Below are 12,703 nucleotides of genomic sequence, written 5' to 3' on the forward strand. Positions count from 1 at the left end.
TTCAGCAAATATTCTTTGGTGGTTAAAGTATTTTGTAAAGTTAAGAAAGATCCGTAACCATATTTCTTTTTCAATAATGCAAATGCAAAAACGGGCTCAATAAGAATCTGTTTTTCTGGAGTTCCAAAGGCTAGCATGACATCGTTATGTACGTAAAGACCTAGAGTGTGGAAACCTAGAAATAAGCTAGCCCAACTTAAATGGGATATTATTGCTTCTTTATGCTCCAACATTCTTGACAATACATTGTCTTTGTTTTGTTCCGGATCATAATCCCTAATGAAGAATATGGCCCCTACCATGATAAACCCAGCAATATATTGGTGATGGGTATAAAGTGGGTGGTAAAATCTTGTGCTATAAAAGCATAAGCAGGTAAGGCGAATCCAAACAGCAAACAAAGCACAACTATGATTCGTTTATAGGATTTGAACCCGGTTCGAAGCCATTCCTTTGACACCTTAAACTGGCAAATTCTACCGTGGAATACGCAATCACGAAGGGTAGGATAAAGCTAAACATCCCTTTGATAGCTAGGTCGCGGGTCTGCTGCCTAACGGCCTCTAGTCTTCGCTTATCCACAAAATACCGTACAGGAAAGGTTGTTATGCGGGTAGGGAAGAAAAGCAAGGAACGGACGACTTGGGGGACAAAGTAAAGATAAAGGGATTGGATGATTTTTCTCTGAAATTTTTATTCATACCCACATGCCGGATAGTAACAATTTTAGGGAATTTATCTTATCCTTAAACTTATTAACCGATCTTTTAAATGGGCGTAGGTTTGCTTGCATAGGACTAGCGGGTATGTCTAACTCTGATCAATTTATACTTTCTTTCGAAGATTCTGTTATTAAAATAGCAGTTTCTATGCTTAAAGCTTATTCGAATCCCAGTCTTCCTCCAGCTCTAAACGCTCTTTACATACTCTGTCATAATGAAGAAAAGGAAAAAAAGAAAGAAGGTCTATTAAATAGAATAGTAATGGAGACTATATGGGACTTAAGTCCCGATTCTAATGAAAGTCAATAAATTCTAGGGAACATTCGATGCTTTCTGGGATTAGGAAAAACTTTCATTTATCGGTAAGAGCCCCAGTTTTTTAGATAAATAAAGTAAATTATCTAAAGCTAAAACGACGAAATAACTATCTATGATCAAAAATGAATGCCCAGTCGGGGCTGTATGATTTGAAATAGGTTAAATGCTATTATTACGATTACTATCATGGCTAGATGACTTTTTGTGCTTAAGTAGCCCATGTTTTCTGTACTCGATTAGCATTCGGTAGATCATCCAACTCTAAGCAATATAAGTTATTGGTGGGGATTTGGTTCGTTAGCTGGTTTTTGTTTGGTCATTTAAGTCATTAGTGGTGTTTTTTTAGCTATGCATTATACACCTCATGTTGATTTAGCTTTCAACAGCGTAGAACATATCATGAGAGATGTGAAGGGAGGCTGGTTGCTTTGCTACATATATGCAAATGGGGCTAGTATGTTTTTTATTGTAGTTCATATTTATATTTTTTGTGGTTTGTATTATGGAAGTTACACTAGTCCTAGGGAATTTGTTTGGTGCGTTGGAGTGGTCATTCCTTTATTAATGATCGTTACTGCTTTTATAGGCTATGTATTTTCTTGGGGTTAAATGAGTTTTTGGGGAGCTACCGTAATTACTAGTTTAGCAAGTGCCATATTTGTGATAGGAGATACCATAGTTACTTGGCTATGGGGTGGGTTTTCTGTAGATAATGCTACCTTGAATCGTTTTTTCAGTTCCTATCACCTATTACTTTCTATAATTGCAGGCGCTAGTCTTATTCATTTGGCTGCATTGTATGAATACGGATCTAATAATCTATTGGGTCTAAATTCGTTTGTAGATAGAATTGCTTTTTATCTCTATTTCTACGTCAAAGATTTGGTAGGTTGGGTAGCATTTGCCATCTTTTTCTCCATTTGGCTATTTTATTCCTTTAATGCTTTAGGACATTTTGATAATTATATCCCTGCGAATCCGATGTTCATTCTGGCTCATATTGTACTGGAACGGTATTTTTTACCGATTTATGTCATTTTGTGAAGTATCCCTGACAAATTAGGAGGAGTGGCCGCTACAGGATTAGTTTTTGCGCTATCATTGGTTTTGTTTTTTATTAACATTTCTGCAGTACGGAGTTCGAGTTTCTGATTGATTTATTAGAGAATGTTTTGGTTGTTTCTGGCCGATTGCTTACTTTTGGGCTGGATTGGATGTTAACCTGTAGAGGCATCGTATGTTACTATTGGATAAGTGGTTTTTGCAATGTCTTTTTTCTATTTTGTAAGCACTCCTATTATTAGTCAAATAGAAGCGATATTAACTAGGAATGACGACTCGAAGGAAATAAAATGATAATGTTGTTTACATTATTTTGCTAGCATGGACAGATTATTTACGAATGCCGACTCGAAAAGGAGTCGGCACCCCTTCTATTTCTTAAAGTTCAATAACCAAAAAACATCAAAACAAAGCGGATTTATAGGTATATTAATTATTATGTGCGTTATTTGATAAGAATTCAGAAGATAGTTTCTTTATAAGCAAAAATATAACCTTATAGAAATGGCTTCAGCATTTCACAGATCAACAAGGTTTCGCATCGATCAAATATGCCTGAAAGCCAAAGTAAAATTGTCAATTGCTTTGTACGAGCGAAATTTGCGATTCTTAGAATGGTTATCGATTAATTCTTTTTGATTGCATTACGGCTAATGGCTAAACGATGGCAACTGGAAGCGAAAAAAGGCAATATCATGGTTTCTGCTTTAAGAAAAATAGGGTCGTGAAGGCGACAAAGACTAATGAGAATATCTGAAAAAAAGACATTCTAACCTAACTGTTGAGGCTATGAAATGATTTCGTTAAATTTTGTGGATGTTTTGGAAACCATAGGGAATTTGCATAGCCTATAGCTTTTAAACGATGCATAAACAAATATTTTAGGATACCATCCAAACTGGTAAGACTATCGTTAGCGAATTGTGTGGCTTACGCAGCTCTTTAGGTGGAGCCTTTCTATTATCGGGAAACGGCAAGTCGGTTCGAGTCCGGTCGTAGGCTGGTGGAAAAAAGGCAGAAAGGAAATCAATATGGCATTGAGTAGACAAATCAAGAATTTCACTTCGAATCTTGGACCTTAACACCTTGCTGCTCATGGTGTCCTATGATCAGTATCGGAAATGGATGGGGAAGTAGTAGAACGTGCGGAACCGCATATTGGATTATTTCAGTGCGACACAAAGCTGCTGCTGCCGAGTCGACATATTTTATGTTGCCAGCGATGCCCTGCTTGTCCCCTGGCACGGATGACACATAAAGGCAACTTTTGTGGCATAAGCATTAAGTCTGAAAAGGCCAAGCGATTCAAGTGAGGCCCCTGGGGAACGGAATTAAAAGGTCATGAAGGTGGCCTCGTCACCTATATTAAGGATCTAGTCAGAAAGAAACTTTGCTCTCTTCGATTGTTATGCAAGTTAATCATCGGGGTTTCTTGAAAACAAAGACACGTCGGCGGGTGTTGGAGTGCCCGCTAAAGACGCACGCGCGTGCCCCGCGGGGTGATATCGTAACCAGTACCCTCTGCATCTCAGCGCAGTAGAACGTGTGACTGGCCCTGGATCCTATTTTCACTCATATCGGAAGAAATAGGTTAACTGCAAAGAACAAACCGAATCCCCAGGGCAGTTAGGATGGCACCATTGGCAAAGACTTTGCTAGAAATGCTTAGGCACTGGATGTGGCAGGCCCATTGGCTAAACTAAAAGCATAGCGAAAAAGGAACCCAAAACAAAAACCAACCAGACCAGTCAAAAAAGCATGACCAGGCAGTCAAGCCAGGAAGGCCAAGTCATTTGACGGAAATGGTAAGGCCCCTTTTCGAACTGAATGCTAATGAGATTTCTTTCATTGGAAAAGAAAAACTGGGCCACCTTGCCTGTAGCAAAGTGGCGTGAGCCGTATGCGAGAAAACTTGCATGTACGGTTCTATTGGGGGGATTTAGCTGATAGAAAAGAAGCGCCTATCCAACTAGAGGAACAGAAAAATTAATCGAGTATAAAACGTATCTTTAAGCTTTACCTCATTTTGATCGTTCAGAGGGCGACCGTGGAGCCATCAAATGAAGCCAAGCGTTGCAAGGAAGCGCAGCAAAGCGAGTATTTTTTATTGAAATATAAGATATGGCAGAGACTCTAATATGTCATAAAAAAAGATAACCAGACACAGCCAACATTTGCCATATTTTTCACTATATCTTTAAGTGGCAGTTGAATGGAGAGTCTTGTGAATGCGAAACGCTAGTGAAATGATCAACTGGATAAGCCTTGGACATAAGGTTTTTTTCTTTCGCATTTTTCCTTGTGTGTATCGGAGATCTGAAGCGAATGCACCAAAAAAGAGGGAAACTAAGATTTGACATGGATATCGTAAACATTTGAAGCATAACTGTACGCTCACATGACCTTTGCTAAAGGATAAGAGCATTTAATGGAACCGGTGAATTATGCATTTGCTTACTAGATGTGTAAGACAGAAAGTTCGCAGTACCAAGACACTATATAAACAAAAAAGGCTGCTAGTGTCATAGAAGGGAAGGAGTTTAGATTAATGGCTTTAAGATTAATGCTTTCCATTTGAGCTGTTAAGAGCAAAGTTCATGTCAGTTAGAACATCTGGATGAGGGATTAGTCAGTTAATTTAACCGCTTTGTGAGATGTTATTGGAATGTATGAGTTTCGAGGCCAGAGCACAACAACGCGTTTTATTTGCCTTAACTAGTCTTTTCATAGCGTGCATGGAATGGGGTAAAAAAGCGGTTTCGTACTTTTTTTAGCTTTTAGGACAAAGCAAAGCCTTTAACTTACGTTTACTGCTTCGTTAGCGTTACAGATGAAGGTAAAGATTTGGATGTTCTCTTAATGTGAAATCGTTTCTGTTCGGTAGCAACTAAACTCTGTTCTTTTACGGTCACTCAAATCAAAGAGCCGTATGATAGGCAACTATCTAGTACGGTTTAGAGAGCACTTGATTATATGATGCAAGTGACACAGCTTTGGCTGGCATCAAGTAACTTTTCACTCTATTTATGTTTCTATGATGGCTTAAGAACACGCTTATCCTTTAGCCGTAGAAAGACTTTGTAATTGCGAGGTACCGTTATGAGCCTAATATATATGGGTGTTATTTTGTGAAATAACTTGAATTTCGAATCACTTACTTGCTTTAACTACTTATGCGATGGACGTGGGAGCATTAATTCTCTTTCCGTGGGCTTTTGAGGAATGAGAGAAACTTCTCGAATTCCATGAAAGAGTTTCGGGAGCCAGGATGTATACTAGTTACATATGACCAGGTGGAGTGGCACAAGATTTGCCTTTGGGCTTGGGTGAAGATATTTTTTTATTCACATAACAATTTGCTTCTCGTATTGACGAATCAGAAGAGATGTCAACCAATAACCGTGTCTGGAAACAATGATTAATAGACATTGGCACTGTCACTACACAGCAAGCCTTGGATTGGGGATTTAGTGGTGTAATGTTAAGAGGTTGTGCGACACGAAGACATCGATTGCGATACGGAAAAAGTTTCTATTGGGTAACGGTTTTGTCTGACCCTATTCAAGCACGCTTCGACTGTAAAGGCTTAGTGTGACGCCTTGATAATAACGTCTATTTAGATGAAGGCTAGGGCGAGCCGAAGGAAGGACAGCGCAGGCAAATGTGTATAAGCTCAGTAAAGCATGACCAGAACTAGGCTATGGCTATCTTAGAGAAGTCGGTCTAATGGACTGTGAACGGATTCGCCTTTAGCCTCTGGGCACGTCGAAACCGCATAGGTTCACCGGGGTGGAGCACGGTCCGCCGAAATCGGAATAGAGTAGATGCTATTGACGAAACGTGACAAGCCTATATCCATATAGATGTCCTATGTATAAGGTTAAATACATTACGAGATATGGGTAGAGGAAGGCTCAAAGACTAAAGGCTGGGCCCCATTGCGTGATTTTCTTTTTCGGCATCAAATTAGATAGGAAGATAGTCTATCTGACTAAAGAAAATTAGGCTTTCATTACGGATCGATTCAAGCGGAAAGAAAGGCATAAAAGGTTTAGCCACAGAGTGTAATTGAGTGAAATAATGCTAAATAATTTGTCAACCTCTGATCGCAGAATATGTAAACTTAAGAAAAAGACTTAGCGGATCACTGAGAGATCCCGTCCATTGTCAAATTGCGTATCGCAACGTAATGGCTGTTGCCGCAAGTATAGCATGTGTTTTGGTTTTGGGGTCGATTCCTTATGGCTATAAACCATATAGCCAGTAATATGAGGTCAGTAAATAGATCTTTGCTGCTTATGTTGGCAAAAAATGACTCAAATGAGCTAAAGACAGGCATTGCGGGAAATGGTTTGGATTTTTGACTAGAATTTGCTGGCTGCTATAAGCAGGCGTTCATATATAGACTAAGAATGTTTTTGGTTTCTAAGCGCCTGCCCGTAAACATGTCATAGGATTGAGAATGCATATGAGCCGTATGAAGGGTAATTTTCATGTATGGTTCTTAGGAAGGGAAAGCCAAATAAAAGGGCCCATCTACTTCAACCGGGAGTATGTCGGGATCCGTGAAAAGCAGCACCTTATGATGTTTATGACTAATCGGATTTTGACATATCAGTAGGTACTAGGGGAGATTGTTATGATTGTTATTGCATTTGTATTGAAGAAATGTGACAAAGTATTCGAATTATTGTGTAATGCTTTAACTAGATGCTCAATGGCATGATTAGAGTTGGTAATCGTAAGTTATGTCCTCCGTCACGGCCTTAAATGAAGTAATTCATGGAATCTTCGATCCATCACCTTAAACTTTATACAGAAGGGTTTTCTGTACCAGCTTCTTTCACCCATACCGCAGTTGAAGCATTTAAAGGGGAATTTGGCATGTTTTCGGTCAGTAACGGAACCAATCGTTCCTATTGCCGTAAAATAAGAGCGCCTGGCTTTGCTCATTTACAAGGACTTGATTTTATGTCCAAATATTACATGCTAGCTGATGTAGTCACCATTATAGGTACTTAAGATATTGTATTTGGAGAAGTAGATAGATAGAGGTACAAACTTTGAAACTAAGAATATATCTAGCATTTAGCGGCTTAGCCTTTGAGGCCTTTGCCATGGTTTAAGTTTTTTTTTATCCAGCACCATGTTATAATATAATATGATAAGTGCCGACAACGTGTCGGCACCTTTACCGAGGGGCCTACTCGATTAAAAAAAACACTAGAATCTAGTTGCCGCAACAGATAAGCAAATAATTCTATACTTTCTTCATCTATCGGCCTCCCTTCACAGTCCTTTAGACCACTTAGCTAATATATGGCATAAGAAAGACAACGCAAACTTTGAAGTTTGCTGACAACCATACAAAGCTTGCTTAAAAAAAACAAAACTAAAAGGGTCTGGAAGAGTCATCGGCATAAAGATTTATGGTTTTGGCCTCACCCAAAAGAAAACGATCCTTTACAAATAAGCAATGCCATCTATGCCGCTGCGGGCTCAAATGAAATACCCAATGATGGGCACTTTTTAGTATTTTGTTTTTTATTTATTTAGCAGAGATCTCCTTCAAGCAAAAAACAAGTCTTTGCAAATTCCTTACAGAAGGTAAAGTTAAATAGTCTAGGCCCGATTTGCCCATAAGATACCATTAGCTCTATTTGGCCTGCAATCGTTTCAAACACATGAGCGCATGCTTCGCTGTCATTTCAGTAACTTATAGTGTTTTGTGGCCTTTTTATAAATGTGAACTATTGCCAGTGAATCTTTTTTTCTGGAACCAAAATGATTATCCCTGTCCAATGGGTTTACATTCATCCCTAGACGTCAGGTACTGTCTCTTTTCCTGCCGTTTTCGTAGCCGTCAACTGTAATCCGTGCAAGTGTATCCGCACCCGGAAACGATAAGAGATTCATTACGGTAACCTTTTCGGGGTTCGAGCTTAAGAGCACACTTATCCATATGGGCATTCAATAGTATAGATTTGGAAAAGAATATAAGGTTAATTACTTGGGATATCTCTTCAATCCTAGATAGCTCATTAAACGGGTTCGCGCTTCATGGCTGTGCTTACACACTAGGCTATTTCCTTTTGAAAGCTTTGCGGAATCTATTTGTGTTCAAACCGTCGCCCAAAAGGGTTTACTGCATAAGGCCCTTGCTTGAGAAGACGCTGGCTTTTGCGAAAAGCGAAAGCCTAACGAATGTCAGATGCGAAGCTCCGCACCTCATTAAAATCATATTAGCATATTCTCCTAAAGAAAATAAAACAAACCCCATTAAAGAATATTCCACGTTGTAGCCAGCTACTGGTTCAGCCTCTGCTTCTGGTGAATCAAATGGGGCTCGATTGATTTCTACTAGACAGGAAATAAAAAACATAATCGATACAGGAAACAAGAGAATACGAAACCATATCTGCTCTTACGCCATAACAATCTCACTTAAATTACAAAAACCTACACAAATTAGTACAGTAATGATAATAGGACCAATAGATACTTCATAAGAAACCATTTAAGCAGCAGATCATAATGCTCCTAGAGAAGCATATTTGGGATAAAGAGTTAAACTATTCCACCAATCCGTCGGTGTACATTGAGTTCTCTCCGAACCATACAAGCACGTCACCGCGCATACGGCTCTTTACCCCAACAACTTGCTTTAGATTGGTAACAGGGTTTCTTGAAAGGATGGACTAAGCTTTATAGATGCAAGTGCCGCTATCTAGCCTTAGCTTTCGCGAAGCAGATCAATCGCTAAAATCGCGGCTATGTGTTTTTTGTGGAAATCTTGTGATATGTCCTGCCTCAAATAATAAATTCACTAGACGATAATCCACTCCATTTCGCATCAAATGAAATGTGAGAGACCTATAGGCTCAGAACCTGCGCATCGCATTGGGTATAATTCGCTGAAATTAAGCAAACATCTGGACTCTTTTTCTGCTGCTATAAAAAAACAAAATAGGCTTTTGTTGGTTGTTACATTTTTTTTTTGAAAATATTGTTAAATATAGCAGATACCATGAGTCTTTCGATCATCCGCAAGAAAAACGTCTAACTAGATTTATCCGGTATCACCTATGGTTCTCATTCCAGAGGATCTGGAATGCTGCCGACTGGTATGTCGTTTAGTCTTTTATCTTCGAAGGAATAGGCAATATTTTTTATACGATGGGTGCTTTGATTCAGCAAACAAGCAATCTCAGCTGACGGAAAACAAAATAGCATACAGTTATTTGTTCTATCAACGAACACAGGAATGTAAAGATAACTGTAGGTTGTCGGCTGCCTAAGGAGACTTTGATTCGTAAAAAAGTTGCCTCATCTCAATCAACAGAGATAACTTTCATATAATATGCTTAGTGACTCCTTAACTGAACAGAATTAACCATGTTTCTGTAGCATGCCCTTTTCTAGCTTTTTTGCATGTATTCTTATTTCCAAACTACTTTAGCCCTTGGTATAAAAATCCTTTATCTTTGCCGAGTTCAACCAAGAAATAGTCTCGTAAAAGAGTCCCATACAAAATGTAAAGCAAATCATTTCGCGCTACATAGAATTTGACCGCATAAACCTTAATACCATAGGCAACTGAACGGCCGCCCTACTAGACCGACCCGCTATGATAATCCCATAGACCCCTAAAGAAGATATAGCAAATGAATACAATATACCTACATTTAAATCTGACAATACCATACCATAATCAAAAAGTATAACCGCCCAAGCTACCAGACTCAAATAGGGGTCAATATATCAAATGCTGCCCTCCAAACTGTACGTGACAATATTTTGTCATACAGCTTTACCTCAGAACACCTCGGTGGCTGGAGATATTGTCGTTTCTTTCTTTGCGAAAGTGCAATTACCTTAGTGCATATATATTAGCTGCCTAGCCAATTAAGCCATATCAATACAGTCTAAAAGATGGATTTAATGTTGAATGGGCACCGGTTCGACAACAAAAATGTCTTATACAACGATAACAAATATCTTCTGACTAAACTAATTTATTTTCCCAGACAAATAACTAAAGTACCTATTAGTTTAGTCCGGCGAAGATCCCTTGATAACTTGATTAGAATAGAAACAAGGTCTGTGCCATTGAACACGCACGTCGGTTTTTACGTAAAGCCACGTAACGTTTACCTTTGACCGAAATTTATTCCGACTAGTTGCCTTCACAGTCCAACAAAAATGCCAATCCTTTTATTCTGCTACTATGCTACCTCTGAGACCACGCATCGTTTGCTAAATGATGCAAAACAGTTACTTCCCGTGATTGCCTCATTTCTCTGTCTTTACTCTGCGGGGATAAGGGAAGTAGACATTATTGTTTTGCCTAGCTTTACTCTCTGCGAAATCGCACACTTACAAAACAAACAATTGCCACGCACCAAGGGCCATAAAGAAATCAAATAGGTGTATATTTTCCTGACCTCAGCCCTCCTCTTTCTTTTGGTCCTAAAGAGCAATAGAATCGGATCAAATACCCAAAAGCCAGTGGACACTTTTCTTTTAAGACATAAAAACTCCGAACCATCCTGCCCGGAACGAGACAAACATTATCTATTTATTGGCATTGTCCCACGAACAAGAATTATAGGTTCTTGCGCACTTGTTCGATGACTTAAATCAGTTCTTATACTGAAATTACTTGCGGTTGGGCTTGACTTTTCTATGCGGAAGTCAAAACGTTGACTCTAGACCATTCCGCCACAAATATACTGACATATTGTGTCCAAAATATATGGCCTTTACCTGGACAGTAAGTACGTATCAAGTAAGTGAATCTAACCTTTTTCATATCAGCCGATGGATACTAAAAGAGAGGGCCCTAGGCTCAAAACCCAAATACCTCGCTTTATGTTTTGACTTCCATCCTCAATCGCTTGTGAACCCGATAGATTATTAGGTCGATATGTTGTATGGGCTTTTCGCATGTACCTTTATTTAGGGTAGACTTTTGTGTATTCCTTTATGATGAAAAGAAATGAGCTTTGCACGGCGCACCATAAATGTAATTACCGGAGCCATTAAAAAAAGAAAAAGATTAGCGCTTGATGGTGAAATAGGCTCTTTTAAGAGCAATTTCAGACCATCCGCTAGAGGTTATAACAATCCAAATAGTCCCACCACATTAGGCCCCTTTCGACGTTGCATGGAAGCCATGACCTTACGTTCGACCAACACTGAAAAAGCTACTCCTGGTAGAAGTGGTATGATGATTCCGAGAATTTTGACCAGAATGCCAAAAAGATAAAGTTCCGTCTCGTCAGCCGAAATAGATTTCAAAAAAGTGCTTGAGCATTCTAAAAACTTGCGTCGGCTTTGCCGGCACAAGGTATGTTTTTGATGTTTATAACTGTTTGTTAGCTAAATGAGACGTTTTGACTTATTTTTGCTTGCTTGAAAACTTTGATCTAAGTATATGTTCCGAAGCTATCAAACAATCCTGCTCCATAAAGAAGACATGATTAGCTTGAAAAAATATCATATTATACGCCTCTAGTGGTGCAGTTACCATTGCTTTTTCGATCTACAAGATCATAAAAGTTAATGTCTCGTTTCTGTGATTAGAATGTTAATTTCTTTTTATCAAATAGTGCCCGTTACCAAAGGGACTTCTGATCAAATATCGGTTAAAGACTGGATATCTCGCTTAGTGCGGCTTTCGCTGGCACAGTTTTGTAATAGTGTATCTTAGTCATGACCTTTAAGCAAGCAAGTTTCTTTTGATATTCACTGCATGCAAAAAGTGGGCCAAGACTGTCTGGTTGTCAGGTTGGGAACCTTAAGAATCATATTTTGGCATAAAAAAGTCGCAGACAAAGTTATCAATTAAACTCTAAAAACATGGTCAAGCTGTGTCACATTATATACAAATGTCGTACCATCAAATTTGGCCTCGTTTATGCAACTTGTGATGATGCAATGAAATTGGTATCTTTAAGTATGGATGAGCTACATATATTGAAATGATCCTTCTAGAATCTAATAAATCATCCAATATTTTTAGTAGAAAAAGACTTTATGTTTGCACTTGTCTAGGTCATAGTTTGAGTTTACATGTTTGTAAATTCGGTGATCTAGCTGTAGTCTATTTTTAAATTTTTAAACCTCAACTCATCGGTGATCATAAGATTTTGATGTTTTCACCACTTGAAGGAAGATTTGAACTCAAAAGATGCCAAATCCTTGTACATCGACTCCTAAATCACTAAAATGATACATGTAAAACTCAATGTATGGCCCAAATAAGTTCAAACACGCAATCTTTTTCCGATAAAAATTTCTATGATTCATCAGGAGCCTTTCTTTTTTATTACATTTGATGACTCATTAGGTTGCCATTAAAGTTGTATTGGATTGTTATTAAATTTATTAACTTTATAGTTAATAGAGGAATTAAGATATTTCTTAAATGAGCTATTTGTTTATTGGGTTAGATGTTTTGAATATAGAAACATTTTTCGTGATTGAGGGGCTTGCAAACAATGTTAGGGAGTGAGCATAAAGAATATACAATTTAATGTTGCACTTATAAATTTCAACGTTGCTCATGTTTTATAAAAGGGAAACTATAGTGGATGCAC

Source organism: Lygodium microphyllum, unplaced genomic scaffold (assembly GCF_053477565.2).
Source record: "Lygodium microphyllum isolate KBCC unplaced genomic scaffold, Lygodium_microphyllum_v1.1.10 scaffold_42, whole genome shotgun sequence".
Classification (NCBI taxonomy): domain Eukaryota; kingdom Viridiplantae; phylum Streptophyta; class Polypodiopsida; order Schizaeales; family Lygodiaceae; genus Lygodium; species Lygodium microphyllum.